Source organism: Hemiscyllium ocellatum, chromosome 24 (assembly GCF_020745735.1).
Source record: "Hemiscyllium ocellatum isolate sHemOce1 chromosome 24, sHemOce1.pat.X.cur, whole genome shotgun sequence".
Lineage (NCBI taxonomy): Eukaryota > Metazoa > Chordata > Chondrichthyes > Orectolobiformes > Hemiscylliidae > Hemiscyllium > Hemiscyllium ocellatum.
The window spans coordinates 43,220,883-43,238,213 of NC_083424.1; the positions used below are offsets into that span (position 1 = coordinate 43,220,883).

The 17,331-nt window shown below is 47.2% G+C and overlaps 2 non-coding genes across 2 annotated transcripts; both read right to left on the reverse strand.

Moving 5' to 3' along the window:
* Positions 1 to 1,589: 1,589 nt before the first annotated feature.
* On the reverse strand, positions 1,590 to 1,696 carry LOC132827488 (U6 spliceosomal RNA). Its single transcript, XR_009646011.1, has one exon. It is a non-coding gene; the product is annotated as a U6 spliceosomal RNA (small nuclear RNA).
* Positions 1,697 to 4,968: 3,272 nt separating this feature from the next.
* On the reverse strand, positions 4,969 to 5,075 carry LOC132827486 (U6 spliceosomal RNA). Its single transcript, XR_009646009.1, has one exon. It is a non-coding gene; the product is annotated as a U6 spliceosomal RNA (small nuclear RNA).
* Positions 5,076 to 17,331: the final 12,256 nt, after the last annotated feature.

The window sequence follows — 17,331 nt, forward strand, 5'->3', positions numbered from 1 at the left end:
TGCCCTATTATTCTTACAGATAACTGAGATCTCCGACAAATTTGTTTCTCAATTTTCCTTTGAAGATTAGGAGGTATGTAATACAATCACAATAAGGAGATCTTCCCTTTCTTATTTCTCAGTTCCACCCAAATAACTTCCCTTGTTGTATTTCCGGGAATATCCTCCCTCAGCACAGCTGTAACGCTATCCCTTATCAAAAGTGCCACTCTCCCTCCTCTCTTGCCTCCTTTTCTGTCCTTCCTTTGGCATTTGTACCCTGACATATTAAGTTGCCAGTCCTGTCCATCCCTGAGCCATGTTTCTGTAATTGCTATGATATCCCAATGCCATGTTCCTAACCATGCCCTGAGTTAATTTGCCTTTCCTGTTAAGCCCCTTGCATTGAAATAAATGCAGTTTAATTTATTAGTCCTACCTTGTCCCTGCCTGCCCTGACTGTTTGACTCACTTCTGTTCTCAACTGTACCGGTCTCAGAGTGATCTCTTTCCTCACTATCCCCATGGGTCCCACTCACCTTACAAGCTTAAATCCTCATGAGTAGCTCTAGCAAATCTCTCTGCCACTATATTAGTCACCTTCCAATTTAGGTGGAATCTGTCCTTCTTGTGCAGGTCATTTCTACCCCAAAAGAGATTCCAGTGATCCAAAAATGTGAATTATTATCGCATACACCAACGTCTCAGCCATGCATTCATCTGCTGCATCCTCCTATTCCTCTATCCTCACTAGCTCGTAGCACTGCGAGTTATCCAGATATTACTACTCTCTCGAGGAGCTCCTTTTTAACTTCCTGCATAAATCTCTGTAAAATCCCTTCACAATCTCAACCTTTTCACTTCCTATGTGGTTGGTTCCAATGTGTACAATGACCTCCTGTTGGCGCTTCTCTTCCTAGAGAACATCCTGCATCTTCTCTGAAATACCCTTGATCCTGGCATCAGGGAAGCCACAAACTATTCTGATTTTTCACTACTAGCCACTGAAGCATCCGCCTGTACGTCGGATTAGAGAGTCCCCGAACACAGTCTTATAGAACTCCACGTATCCCTCATTGCATTAGAGCCAGTCTCAATACCTGAAACCTGGCTGTTTGTGCTACGTTCCCCTGATAATCCATCACTCCCTACATTTTCCAAAACAGCAAACTTGTTTGAAAACAGCATGTCCCCCGCCCTGTAACACACAAACTCTCAACTTTCTTTCTTTCAGAATATCCTTACGTCATTCACTTTGGATAAAATGCCACTTCTACCTGGAAACCTCACTCCACACCAGCCACTAGATTACTAACACTGTCCACTCTCCCTTTCACCGGTTTAACACCTGGGGTAAATAGATTGGAGAGCACTGTTCCCAGCGGATGTCGGAGTTGCTGAGTTGCCCCACAGCCTCGGTGTCCATCTGCTGCTCCCTTCCACCAGGTTCCCAAAGACATGGCTTGTCCTTGCTGAGGATGGGCAGCAGTTGGGGTTTTCCTGCAGGGTTTGCTGTTGCCATGGTCAGTGAATCAAGATGTAACCGGGTTTGCCGTGTAAGGTCCATTGTTAGAGTTTAGCAGCGGGTAAACTGTAATGTGGCGGAAGTGTAAAATATGGAACGCTTCACAAATTTGCGTGTCATCCTTGCGCAGGGGCCATGCTAATCTTCTCTGTATCGTTCCAATTTTAGTATATGTGCTGCCGAAGCAAGCACAGTATTAGGAGAAAGATGAGGCCCGTTATACAGACGCGACAATTGAACCATTTTCTGGTCATGGTTAGTCGAATTCTTTCGTTTCTCTTCTGTTCTCTCCTGCTTCGGATGGGACAATCCAATCTGGCCGCATTCAGACTTTGTTATTGTGGGAGATGCAAACACAGATGTTCAGGACATGTCCTTGCAAACTGTCATGGTCATATGTGTCCTTGCCTCAGACTTCGACTTCCCATTGGCTGTTGACTCCAATATATTTAGTACCGGGATGCAGCAAAACAGGCCGCCAAACACATCCTTCAAACGCTTCCGGAGGAGCTCACCAGTCCCATGGACTACAATAACCTTGATGTTTCCCCACAGTGAAGTGTCCCGCTGCATTCGTCAAAACTGCAACTCAGAGTATTCTCCAATCCGTGCAATAACCAGCAGTGACATCTGCGTTTCATAGAGAATCATAGAGATGTACAGCAAGGAAACAGGCCCTTCGGTCCAACCCGTCCATGCCGACTAGGTATCATAATCCAATCTAATCCCACCTGCCAGCACCCGGCCCATATCCCTCCAAACCCTTCCTATTCATATACCCATTCAAATGCCTCTTAAATGTTGCAATTGTACCAAGCCTCCACCACTTCCTCTGGCAGCTCATTCTATACACTTGCCACCCCCTGTGTGAAAACGTTGCCCCATAAGTCTCTTTTATGTCTTTCCCCTCTCACCCTAAGCCTATGCTCTCTAGTTCTGGACTCCCCGACCCCAGGGGAAAGACTTTGTCTATTTATCCTATACATGCCCCACATAATTTTATAAACCTCTATAAGGTCACCCCTCAGCCTCTGACACTCCAGGGAAAACAGCATCAGCCTGTTCAGCCTCTCCGTATAGCTCAAGTCCTCCAACCCTGGCAACATCCTTTTCTGAACCCATTCAAATTCCACAACATCTTTCTGATAGGAAGGAGATCAGAACTGCACACAATATTCCAACAGTGTCCTAACCAATGTCCTGTACAGCCACTACATGACCTCCCAAGTCCTGTACTCAATTCCCTGACTAAAAAGGAAGGCATACCATATGCCTTCTCCACTATTCTATCTACCTGCAACTCCACTTTCAAGGAGCTATGAAACTGCACTCCAAGGTCTCTTTGTTCAGCAGCATTCCCTTCAACCTTACCATTAAGTGTATGAGTCCTGCTAAGATTTGCTGTCCCAAAATGCAGTACCTTGCATTTATCTGAATTAAACTCCACTTCTCAACCCATTGGCCCAACTGGTCAAGATCCTGTTTAATCTGTGGTAACCCTCTTCCTTATTCACTACACCTCCAATTTTGGTGTCATCTGCAAACTTACTAACTGTACCTGTTATGCTCGCATCCAAATCATTTATATAAATGACAAAAGTAGAGGACCCAGCACTGATCCTTGTGGCACTCCACTGGTCACAGGCCTCCAGTCTGAAAAAAACCCTCCACCACTACCCTCTTTCTTCTACATTTGAACCAGTTCTGTATCCAAATGGCTAATTCTCCTTGTGTTCCGTGAGATCTAATCTTGCTAATCAGTTTCCCATGGGGAACTTTGTCGAATGCCTTACTGAAGTCCATATAGATCACATCTACTGCTCTGCCCTCCTCAATCCTCTTTGTTACTTATTCAAAAAACTTAAGTTTGTCAGACATAATTTCCCACACACAAAGCCATTTGGGCCATCCCCGATCAGTCCCCGTCCCTCCAAACACATGCGCATCCCGTCTTCCAGCACCCACACCTCCCCCAACAACCTGCCCACCACCGTCAGGCTCACTGGTCCACACTTCCCCGGCTTGTCCCCCCCCCCACCCTCCACCCCTCAAACAGTGGCACCACGTTTGCCATCCTCCAGTCTTCCGCCACCTCACCTGTGACTATCGATGACACAAACATCTCAGCAAGAGGCCTAGCAATCACTTCTCTAGCTTCCCACAGAGCGCCAATGCACACCCGATCAGGTCCTGGGGATTTATCCACCTTTACCCTTTTCAAGACATCCAGCACTTCCTCCTCCTCAATCTGGACATTTTCAAGACGTCACCATCTATTTCCCGACAGTCTATATCTTCCGTATCCTTTTCCACAGTAAATACTGATGTAAAATACTCATTTAGTATCCTTTGCATTCTCTGCGGCTCCACACAAAGGCCGCCTTGCTGATCTTTGAGGTGCCCATTCTCTCCCTAGTTACCCTTTTGTCCTTAATACTTGAATGAGTTGATCGAAGAAGTAACAAAGAGGATGGATGAGGGCAAACAGCAGATGCGATCCATATGGACCCCAGCAAGGCGCTCCTCAAGGTTCCCCATGGGAGACTGATTAGCAAGGTTAGATCTCATGGAACACAGGGAGAACTAGCCACTTGGACACAGAACCAGCTCAAAGGTAGAAGACAGAGGGTGGTGGTGGAGGGATGCTTTTCAGACTGGCGGCCTGCGTCCAGAGGAACGCCACAAGGATTGGTGCCGGGTCCACTTCTCTTCACCATCCATACACACAATTCAGAAGTGAGCATGAGAGACATAGTCAGTAAGCCTGCAAACGACAGCAAGATTCTCTGTTTTCAAACGTTTGCTTTCAAATTGATGATCATTTCTATCTAACTCCCAACACTTTCATAATTCAGAACTGATATTCTTTGTGAACAGTACACAAATGATCTTAACAAAGGTCACATATCACAACAACACCCTATCACGTACATCAATGTCCTTCCCCCACTCACACAGCCATACCCAATATCCCCCCTGCACCAATTCACAAAGTCAATGTCCAGCATTCAGGTGAGTTCACAGAGAAACAGCAGCCCCCGCGCTATAACACACAAACTCTCAACTTTCTTTCGCAGAATGTAAAGCTTCTGTCCTTCCGTCATTCACTTTGGACAAAATGCCATTTCTACCTGGAAACCTCACTCCACACCAGCCACTAGATTACTAACACTGTCCACTCTCCCTTTCACCGGTTTAACACCTGGGGTAAATAGATTGGAGAGCACTGTTCCCAGCAGATGTCGGAGTTGCCGAGTTGCCCCACAGCCTCGGTGTCCATCTGCTGCTCCCTTCCACCAGGTTCCCAAAGACATGGCTTGTCCTTGCTGAGGATGGGCAGCAGTTGGGGTTTTCCTGCAGGGTTTGCTGTTGCCATGGTCAGTGAATCAAGATGTAACCGGGTTTGCCGTGTAAGGTCCATTGTGAGAGTTTAGCAGCGGGTAAACTGTAATGTGGCGGAAGTGTAAAATATGGAACGCTTCACGAATTTGCGTGTCATCCTTGCGCAGGGGCCATGCTAATCTTCTCTGTATCGTTCCAATTTTAGTATATGTGCTGCCGAAGCGAGCACAGTAGTAGCAACGAAATGCATGTCTCTTAAATCCTGCGAAACCCAACCACATCTATGTCATTGTGACTGCCTCTTTCAATTTGGCTTTTTTCATCAATACCAATTATATGTTGCCTTCCTGAAAGATCAATTTTTTTATATATAATGTGTTGAATTTGGCGGGAAGCGTAATGTCGTTTTGTCAATGAACTTGTGTTTGTGAATATAGTTAAAAATTAATCTGTGTTCCCATTGGCTGGGCCTGTTTGGTTTACTGAAGAGTGGAGGTGTGTTTGCTGCGCCACGCACGTGGGCGCGGTCTGTTGCCATGGCGTGACTGATGGGCGTGTTGCCATTGTTGCAGGGGGGCGCGGCTTTGTGCAGGGGGCGGGGCCTATTACCCTGCTGTGAGAAGCCAGACTGAGCAGGCAGCTGTGGTTTGTCAGTCCCAGGTTGTAGAGTTAAAAATCACACAACACCAGGTTATAGTCCAACAGGTTTAATTGGAAGCACACTAGCTTTCGGAGCATTGCTCCTTCATCAGGTAGTAGTGGAGGACTCAATCCTAACACGCAGGATTTATAGCAAAAATTTACAGTGTGATGTAACTGAAATTATACATTGAAAAATTGATTGTTAAGCCTTTCATCTGTTAGAATACAGTGATAGTTTCACTTCTTTCATGTGTAAATGACAAAACCTTTTTTTAAAAAGTTGCATTCTCGGGTTAGCTGTTAACAATGGTGATAGCTAGACAATGTGTTGAAGGTGTTGGCCCCCTGTGTTCTCTGTCTATGTTACGATGTATAGATTGATTCGAATCTAAAAAGTGAGATAATGGAGTTTTACATAAATTCATGCAGTTTTTGAGCTCAGAGTTCTACATGAATGCATGCAGTTTTTGAGCAAAGTCCAATGTAACCCTACAAGTACAAATTCACCCCACAAAATATATGTGTGCATGTGGATCTTTGTCTGTCTGTGTGTGCCTGTCGGGGTTGGGGGTTGTGAGTGTGAGAAAGTGTATGTGTGTGTGTAGTGCGTGCAGAGTGTCTTAAGTCTGTGAGGGGGTGCATGTGTGAGTGTGGGAGTGTGTGTGTCTGTGTCTGTAAGGGTGTGTGTGGGTGTCTGTGTGTGCATCTGTGTGTCCTTGAGATATCCTCAAAGGTGGACTTCGGGACAAGCAGCAGAGAAAAGTGGCAGAGCAGAAGCTGATAGCTAAGTTTGGTACCCATAGGGAGGGCCTCAACCGGGACCTTGGGTTCATGTCACATACAGGTGACCACCATTACACTATACACAGATACTCCTACACACGCACCCTCTCACATACACACGGGCACACGTACACACAGACGCGCACACATACACCCACACACACCCTTACAGACACACACACACTCCCACACTCACACATGCACCCCCTCACAGACTTAAGACACTTTGCACTCACTACACACACACACACACATACACTTTCTCATACTCACAACCCCCAACCCAGACAGACACACACACACAGACAGACAAAGATCCACATGCACACATATATTTTGTGGGGTGAATTTGTACTTGTAGGGTTACATTGGACTTTGCTGAAAAACTGCATGCATTCACGTAGAACTCTGAGTTCAAAAACTGCATGAATTTATGTAAAACTCTTGTTATCTCCCTTTTTAGATCAGAATCAATCTAAACATCATGGCATTGACAGAGAACACAGGGGGCCAACACCTTCAACATATTGTCTAGACATCACCATTGCTAACAGCTAACCCGAGAATGCAACTTTTTAAAAAAAGGTTTTGTGAGTTACACATGATAGAAGTGAAACTATCACGGTTTTCTAACAGATGAAAGGCTTAACAGACAATCAATTTTTCAATGTATAATTTCAGTTACATCACACTGTAAATTTTTGCTATAAATTCTATGTTACGATTGAGCCCTCCACTCCCACCTGATGAAGGAGTGACGCTCTGAAAACTAGTGTGCTTCCAATTAAACCTGTTGGACTATAACCTGGTGTTGTGTGATTTTTAACTTTATACACCCCAGTCCAACACTGGCATCACCAAATCCAGGTTATAGAGTGTGTCACCGAGCTTTCACAGCAAGGAAAGGCTTCCTGCAACCTATCGTATCCATGCTGGTCATCAAACACCTGTCAACTCCAGCCCCATTTTCCAGCATTTGGCCTGTAGCTTTATGATTTGGAGATGCCGGTGTTGCTTCCAATTAAACCTGTTGGATTATAACATGGTGTTGTGTGATTTTTAACTTTATAGCTTTATGGTTATCTAAATACCTATAGTTCTGAAATATCTTGAGATTCCCTCCCTTTATCAGATTTACAGACAGAATTCCAGATGTTCACATTCTTATGAATGAAAACAAAGTATTTAATCCTCTTTTAATTTCCTGTGCACATTCAGGCTGAATCCCTTGGTTGCTTTCCCTGTTAAGCCAAAATTTATCACTATCTATCCCATCTTTCCTGACACCCAGCCTACTCCCTGGCTGGCCGTATGTACCTGATGACTCCTCTCCTTTAAACATCTCTTCTTGTGCTTGAGTTGTCCCCAGCAATTTTGGGCAGTAGGCCCACTCTTGTACACACGTGGCACTGGGCTTATCGAGTAAAACACATTGATTCTTTGTGGCCACTCTTGCAATAATCAGTGGCATTCTACATTTAGAACCACACTCTCCCGAGTTTCCACTAGTATACACACCGGGGGAGTCGTCAGGCAACTGTGTTACTTTGCTGGTGTCCAGCATCACTGAGATTGCCATTTCAAAATTGGCCTTGAATCCAGATCTCTCATTAGTAGCTTTCCTTTGGATGGCTTTATGTTGGACACCACAATGCCACGTGTCACCTTCGAACAACCTCCAAATGCGCAATGTTCCACTAACCTCTTCAAGTCAGCCAAGAATAGGGAGATGGACTTTCCTGCATGTTGTACCAGTTTGTAAAATGAAATTATTGACTAAGTTAGAGACCCAAAGCAATCACCTGGACATCCACCACCTTTGGCAAAGCCTATAAACATAACAGGATTCAAAATGAAGCAGAATTGAATAGCAGACAAAAACACATCCCTTCCTATTGCGCTCAATGCTTTTTACGCTCAGTTCATAGAGAATGTTAGTGAAACAGTGTCACCTGTCTTGTCAGCCCTGAGACACCTCTTCCCTCAGTCACCGCTGCAGACATCAGATCAACCTTCTTTCGAGTGAACCGATGGACAGCAACTGGACCAAATGGAGTGCACTCAAATCCTGTGTGGACCGGCTGGTGGGAGTATTCGCTGACAGCTCTACTCTCTCCTTGCTGCAATCTGAAGTCTCCGCCTGCTGGACTGGGGTCGACAAAGTCAGAAATCACATGATTCCAGGTCATAATCCAACAGGTTTATTTGAAACTGCAAGCTTTTGGAATGCAGTTCCTTCACCTGAGAGCTTGTGATTTCAAATAAACCTGTTGGATTATAACCTAGTATCATGTGACTCCATATACACTTCTAGTTGACAACAGAAAGGCAGCCAACATCATCAAAGACCCCTGCTATAATCTCTTGCAACCTCTTCCATCAGGCAGAAGATTGAAAAGCTTAAATGCGCGTACCAACCAGGTTTCAAGAACAGCTTCTTCTCCACTGTTAATAAACTGTTGAATGCATCCCTTAAAATTTCAAACTAACTGTTGATCTTGCTTTTGTGCATCTCCTGCGCAGCCGTAACTTTGTATTCCTCGCTTTGTTCAATCACCTTATCATGTGTATGTCCTTGTATGCTATGGTCTGCCTGTACTGAACATAAAACTAAACATTTCACTGTACTTAGGTTCAAGTGACAACAATAAATCAAATCAAAAAGAAACATTCCATGATCATTGGCAGTTTCAGTGTGAAATAATTTCCTAACAATTCATATAGCTCTTGAAATGTCGTGTCCATGACTCCCTCTGTTTGTTGTCAAAATTAGAGCGGTGCTGGAAAAGGACAGCAGGTCAGGCAGCATCCGAGGAGCAGGAAAATTGACATTTTGGAATTTCAGGAATGAGGCTGGGGCCCTCGGGGAGGGAAAGATAAATAGGAGGGGGGTGGAGGGGCTGGGGGGGGAGGTAGCTGAGAGTGCAAAGGTGGATGGAGGTGGGAGTGAAGGTGATTGTTCGGAGAGGAGGATGGAGCTGAGAGATGGAAAGTCAGATTGACAGGTGGGACAGGTCATGAGGATAGTGCTGGGCTGGCAGGTTGGAACTGGGGTAAAGAGGGGGGAGGGGAAATGAGGAAACTGGTGAAGTCCGCATTGATGCCATGCGGTTGAAGTGTTCCGAGGTGGAAGATGAAGCATCGGATGGTGAAGGAGTAGCGAAGGAGGAGGCCCAGGACCTGCACGTCCTCTGAAGAGTGGGAGGGGGAGTTGAAATGTTGGGCCACGGGGCGGTGGGGTTAATTGGTGCAGGTGTCCCAGAGATGTTCCCTGAAGTGCTCTGCGACAAGGCATTCAGTCTCTCCAATGTAGAGGAGACTGCATCGGGAGCAACAGATACAATAAATGACATGTGTGGAAGGGCAGGTGAAACTTTGATGGATGTGGAAGGCTCCTCTGGACTTTTGGACAGAGGTGAGGGAAGAGGTGTGGGCGCCAGTTTTGCAATTCCTGCAGTGGCAGTGGAATGTGCTGGGAGTGGAGGGTGGGCCTGTGGGAGGTGTGGACCTGACCAGGTAGTCATGGAGGGAATAGTCTTTGCTGAAAGCGGAGAGGGGTGGGGAGGGAAATATATCTCTGGTGGTGGGGTCCGTTTGGAGGTGGCAGAAATGTCGGTGGTTGATGCGATTTATGCGAAGGTTGGTGGGGTGGAAGGTGAGGACCAGGGGTATTCTGTCCTTGTTGCAGTTGGAGAGGTAGGGTTCGAGGGCGGAGACGCGGGATGTGGATGAAATGCGTTGGAGGGCATTATCAACCACGTGGGAGGAGACATTGCGGCCATCTGGTGTGTTCTGAGGTGGAACTGGTCCTCCTGGGAGCAAGTGCGGCTGAGGCGGAGGAATTGAGAATACAGGATGGCATCTTTGCAAGAGGTAGGGTGGGTGGAGGTATAATCCAGGTAGCTGTAGGAGCCGGTGGGTTTGTTAAAAAATGTCAGTGTTGAGTTGATCATCGTTGATGGAGATGGAGAGGTCCAGGAAGGGGAGGGAGGTTTCAGAGATGGTTCAGGTGAATTTAAGGTCAGGGTGGAATGTGTTAGTGAAGTTGATGAACTGTTCAACCTCCTCGTGGGAGCACGAGGTGGTGCCGATGCAGTCATCAATGTAGCGGAGCAAAACCTTGGGAGTGGTGCCGGTGTAACTCCGGAAGATGGACTGTTTTACGTAGCTGATGAAGAGACAGGCATAGCTAGGACACATGCAGATGCCCATAGCTACCCCTTTCATCTGGAGGAAGTGAGAGGATTTGAAGGAGAAATTGTTGAGGGTGAGGACAAGTTCAGCCAAATGAATAAGAGTGTCAGTGGAGGAGTACAGGTGGGGACATCGGGAGAGGAAGAAACGTGGCACAGTGGTTAGCACTGCTGCCTCACAGCGCCTGTAGACCCGGGTTCAATTCCCGACTCAGGCGACTGACTGTGTGGAGTTTGCATGTTCTCCCCGTGTCTGCGTGGGTTTCCTCCGGGTGCTCCGGTTTCCTCCCACAGTCCAAAGATGTGCCCGTAGTGTTAGGTAAGGGATAAATGTAGGGGTATGGGTGGGTTGCGCTTCGGCGGGTCGGTGTGGACTTGTTGGGCCGAAGGGCCTGTTTCCACACTCTAAGTCTAAGTCTAAGTCTAAGTCTAAAACGGAGGGCTTGGAGGCCCTTGTCATGGCGCTTGGAGCTGAAGAGGGACTGGATGTCCATGGTGAAGATGAGGCATTGGGGGCTGGGGAAAAAGAATTCTTGGAGGAGGTGGAGGGTGTTGGTAGTGTCCCGAACGTAGGTGGAGAGTTCTTGGACTGGGGGATAGGACAGTATCAAGGTAGGTGGAGATGTATTCAGTGGGGCAAGAGCATGCTGAGACAATGGGTTGGCCAGGGTGGTCAGGCTTGTGGATCTTGGGAAGGAGGTAGAATCGGGCGGTGCAGGGTTCCCGGACTATGAAGTTGGAAGCTGTGGGTTGGAGATCCCCTGAGGTTGTGTACGGTCTGGGAGATGATGGCTTGGCCAGTCATACCATTTCTCCTGTCATCCACGGTTCACAAATCTTGCCTTTCCTATCCTTTGCCTTCAACAGGACATGCCTATCCGACACAATCGCCTCCAACACAATCCATCCACCTGGACACCCTGTGCCGGTCTATTACTCACCTCAACCTCTTTATTTCCAACTACCACTGAGACATTGACTGCCTTAACCTGTCCGCACCCCTCACCCACTCCAACCGCTCACCCTCACAATGCACAGCCCTCCACTCCCTCTGCTCCAACCCCAACTTCACCATCAAACCAGCAGACAATGGGGATGCAGTGGTAGTTTGGCGCACTGACCTCTACACCACCGAAGTCGGGCACCAACTCAAAGACACCTCTTCCTGCCGCCCCCTCAACCATGATCTCAACGGCCCCATCACCAAAGCATTGTCTCCCAGACCATATACAATATCATCACCTCAGGGAATCTCTCACCCACAGCTTCCAACCTCATATATCAAAATTAGGCAGGAGCTGGGAAATGTGGATTGGACATAGCTATTTGAAGGGAAGTCCACATTTGATGTGTGGGAGGCTTTCAAAGACAGGTTAAAGATTGTGCAGGATAGGCATGTCGAATTGAAGGCAAAGGATAGGAAGGGCAAGATTCATGAACCGTGGATGACAGGAGAAATCGTATGACTAGCCAAGAGGAAAAGGGAAGCGTACATAAGGTCCAGGCAGCTAAGAACAGAATTGTCCTAGAGGAATATCTTAAACGAAGAATCAAGCCAGCTAAAAGGGGTCATGAAATAGCTTTAGCGAGCAGAATTAAGGAGAATTCCAAAGCATTTTATTCTTATGTAAGAAGCAAGCAGGTAACTAGAGAAAGGATTGGTCCACTAAAGGATAATGAAGGAAGGCTGTGTGTCAAACCTGAGAGAATGGGTGAGATTCTGAATTATTACTTTGCATCAGTGTTCACTGAGGAGAGAAACATGATGAATCTTGAGATTAGAGATAGAAGCTTGATTGGTCTAGATCATGTTGACATAAGTAGGGTAAGCTAGAGGGTATTAAGGTGGACAAATCCTCAGGACTGGATGGGATCTATCCCAGGTGGCTGAGGGAGGCGAGAGAGGAAATAGCTGGGGCCCTGACAGATATCTTTGTGGCATTCTTAAACACAGGTGAGGTGCCGGAGGACTGGAGGGTTGCTCATGTTGTCTCCCTGTACAACTGTACAAGAAGGGTAGTAGGGATATTCCGGGTAACTACAGACAAGTGAGCCGGACGTCAGTGGTGGGAAAGCTGCTGGAGAAGGTACTGAGGGATAGGATCTATTTATATTTAGAAAATAATAGACTTATTAGTGATAGGCAACATGATTTTGTGCGGGGGAGATTGTGCCTTACTAACTTAATAGAGTTCTTTGAGGAAGTGACCAAGTTGGTAGATGAAGGAAGGGCTGTTGATATCATACACATGGACTTTAGTAAGGTGTTTGATAAGGTTCCCCATGATAAACTAATAGAGAAAGTGAAGTCACATGGTGTGCAGGGTGCTCTATAGCTAGGTGGATAAAGAATTGGTTGAGCAACAGGAGACAGAGAGTAGGTAGTTGAAGGGAGTTTCTCAAAATGGAGAACGGTGACCAGTGATGTTCCACAGGGGTCGGTGTTGGGGCCACTGTTGTTTGTGATATACATAAATGATCTGGAAGAGGGCACTGTTGGTATGATCAGCAAGTTTGCAGATGACACAAAGATTGGTGGAGTAGCAGAAAGCATATGGAACTGTCTAAGAATACAGGAGGATGTAGATAGACTGGAGAGTTGGACGGAAAAGTGGCAGATGGCTTTCAATTCAGACAAATGTGAGGTGGTGCATTTAGGCAAGTCTAATTCGAGAGCGAATTATACAATGAACGGAAGAGCCTTGAGAAAAGTTGATGAGCAGAGAGATCTGGGAGTGCAGGTCCATTGTACCCTGAAGGTTGCTGCACAGGTGGATAGAGTGGTCAAGAAGGTATATAGTATGCTTGCCTTCATTGGACAGGGTATTGAGTATAAGAGCTGGCAGGTCATGTTAAAATTGTAAAAGACATTGGTTCAGCTGCATTTAGAATACTGTGTACAGTTCTGGTCACCACATTACCAGAAGGATGTGGACGCTTTGGAGAGGGCGCAGAGAAGGTTTACAAGGATGTTGCCTGGTATGGAAGGTGCTAGCTATGAAGAGAGGTTTGTTTTCATTACAAAAAAAGAGATTAAGGGGGCACCTGATTGAGGTTTACAAAATAATGAAGGGTATAGACAGAGTAGGCAGAGATAACCTTTTTCCAGGGTGAAGGATTTAATAATAAGAGGTCACACTTTCAAGGTGAGAGGTGAAAAGGTTAAGGGGGATACACATGGCAAGTACTTTACACAGAGGGTGGTGGGCATCTGGAACACATTGCCACCGGAGGTGGTAGAAGCAGGCATGGTAGATTCAATTCAGATGCGTCTGGACAGCTGCATGAGTAGGTGGGGAGCAGAGGGATACAGATGCTTTGGAATTGGGCGACAGGTTTAGACAGTGAAATTGGATTGACTCAGGCTTGGAGGGCCGAAGGACCTGTTCCTCGGTTGTAAATTTTCTTTGTTCTTTGTTCATAGTCCCGCACCGCCCAATTCTACCTCCAACCCAAGACCCACAAGCCTGACTACCCTGGCCAATCCATTGTCTCAGCCTGCTCCTGCCCCACTGAATTCATCACCTATCTCTATACTGTCCTATCCCCTCAGTCCAGGAACTCCAGCCACGCCCTCCACCTCCTCCAAGACTTCTGTTTCCCTGGCCTCCAATGCCTCATCTTCACCATGGACATCCAGTCCCTCTACACCTCCATCCGCCATGACCAGGGCCTCCAAGTCTTCCGTTTCTTCCTCTCCCGACACCCCCACCAGTATCCTTGCACCGACACTCTTGTTTATTTGGCTGAACTGGTCCTCACCCTCAACAATTTCTCCTTTGAATCCTCCCACTTCCTCCAGACGAAAGGGGTAGCCATAGGCACCCGCATGGGCCCCAGCAATGCTTATCTCTTTGTCGGCTATGAAGAACAGTCCATTTTCCGTAGTTACACCAGCACTACTCCCCACCTCTTCCTCCGTTACATCGATGACTGCGTCAGCGTCACCTTGTGCTCCCGCGAGGAGGTTGAACAGTTCATCAACTTCACCAACACATTCCACGCCAACCTTAAATTCACCTGAACCATCTCTAACACCTCCCTCCCCTTCCTGGACCTCTCCATCTCGATCAATGATGACCAACTCAACACTGACATTTTTTATAAACACACACCTCCTCCCACCCTACCTCCTGCAAAAATGCTATCCTGTATTCCCAATTCCTCCGCCTCTGCCGTATCTGCTCCCAGGAGGACGAGTGCCACCACAGAACACACCAGATAGCTTCCTTCTTTAAAGACCATAATTTCCCCTCCCACATGGTTGAAGATGCCCTCCAACGCATTTCATCCACGTCCCATACCTCTGCCATCAAACCACACCCCCTCCAACTGCAACAAGGACAGAACCCCCCGGTCCTCACCTTCCACCCCACCAACCTCTGCATAAATTGTATCATCTGCTGACATTTCCGCCACCTACAAATGGACCCCACCACGAGGGATATATTTCCCTCCCCACCCCTATCCGCTTTCTGCAAAGACCATTCCCTCCGCAACTACCTGGTCAAGTCCATACCCCCCCAACAACCCACCCTACCCCCCTGACACCTTCCCTGCCACCGCAGGAATTGCAAAGCCTACGACCACATCTCCCCTGTCACCTCCATCCAAGGCCCCAAAGGAGCCTTCCACATCCATCAAAGACTCACCTACCCATCGACACATGTCATTTATTGTACTCCCGATGCAGTCTCCTCTACATTGGGGAGCCTTGTGGCCAAACATTTCATCTCCCCCTCCCACTCTGCCAATGACATGCAGGTCCTGGGCCTCTTCCACCACCATTCCCTCACCACCGAACGCCTGGAGGGAGAATGCCTCATCTTCCGCCTCAGGGTTCTTTAACCCAGGGCATCAATGTGGACCTCACCAGTTTCCTCATTTCCCCTCCCCCATTTTACCCCAGTTCCAACTTTCCACTCAGCACTGTCCTCATGACGTGTCCTACCTGTCAATCTTCCTTCTTACCTATCCGCTCCACCCTCCTCTCTGGCCTTCACCGTCACCCCCACCTCCATCCACCTATTGCATTCTCAGCTACCTTCTCCCTAGACCCACAACCCCCTGCCAATTTATTTCTCCACCCCGAGGTTCCAGCCTCATTCCTGATGAAGGGCTTATGCTCGAAACGTCGAATTCCCTATTCCTGATCCTGCTTCCTTGGATGCTGCCTGACCTGCTGTGCTTTAACCAGCAACACATTTTCAGCTCTAATCTCCAGCATTTGCAGTACACCCTTCTCCCTCTGTATGTACCAGACTCCTTAGAGTCACAAAGGTCGTGTTTTCAACGGAACTTAAGAAAACTGGTATCATGATGTTCTCAGGCACTTTGTTTACCTTTAAGAATGAATTAGTGCTCCATGTATAAAGTTCAATTTTTTTGACTCAACATCAAATGGTCCCATCACTCCAAATTGACCCATCATTTTGTATTCCCACTGGTGTGATTTGTTTTTCCTGCTTACATGAGTCTAGTGGCTGTTCACAGCCCAAGTCCCCTCCCCGCCAATCACTCCCTCACCAACTGTACGAATGCACCTCTGCCCACAGCCCGAGTCCCCTGATGACAGCTCTCCATGATGACTCTGGCAGAACTCTCTTCTTCAACTGTTGGTCCTGAAGAAGGGGTTCGGCCCGAAATGTTGACTTTCCTGCTCCTCAGATGTTGCCTGACCTACTGTGCTCTTCCAGCTTCACATCTGTTGACTCTGACTTCCAGCATCTGCAGCTGTTATTGTCTCCTGGTTGGCCCAAGTCCCCTCACGGCCCATTCACCAATGAGTACCTTCTTTCCTGATGTCAACCATAGCACATGCTCCTTCACAATCACCTCCCTCTACATTAGCTCCTTAAACCCGTGCCAACATTTCCAAAATCTGAGCGATATCTCTTCAGGTCAAAAGCAATACGGTATTTGTCCCCACTTGTGTATTGGAACCCACACTCATTGTCAGTTGTTAAGTTTGCAATTCGATAGGAACCAGGGATTATACGCAAGGGAGGCACAAGTGAAACACTATGGAAAAACCATCTATTTCAGGTGCTGACATCTCCACATCTTGCTCCATGCTGAGGTCCCGGCTCCATGCCTTGCAGATGACTTGACACGCTCTCTAAAAGAAGCAGCGCCACAGAGGATCTTAACTAAGGTCACATTTTGGATTGAAGAACTGACCATCACTTACCTCAATGTCCTTCATCCAGTCTCACACTCATACCCAATGCCCCCCAGCTCTAATTCACAGTCATTTGGCTGAGTTAACAGAGACACTTTAACCCACACCCTGTAACAGAGAAACTCTTATCTCCCACTCACAGAAAGTGAAGCTGCTATTCTCATATGGATAAAATGCTGCTTCTATCTCCAAACCTCACTTCACACCTTCCACCAGTTTATTAACATTGTCCAGTCCCCCTTTCACTGCATCTCTTTCACCGTTAAAACACCAGGAGGAAATAGCTTTGAGAGCACTGTTCCCAGCAGATGTCGGAGTTGCCCCACAGCCTCGGTGTCCATCTGCTGCTCCCTTCCACCAGGTTCCCAAAGACATGGCTTGTCCTTGCTGAGGATGGTCAGCAGTTGGGGTTTTCCTGCAGGATTTGCATCCTCAGTGACGCATTAGCATTTTGTTCTTTTCAATCACTATTTTATCATTAACTCTAAATTATTTAACTATCTTGCTGAAAAGAATTAAGTCCCAATGATTGTGGGAACCTGATGATTGGAAAGGATGTCAGGCACTTTCTAGAGGGTGAATTGCAACAGGAAGGGATTGGAGGGATATGGGCAAGGTGCTGGCAGGTGGGACTAGATTGGGGTGGGATATCTGGTCAGATGGACCGCAGGGTCTGTTTCCGTGCT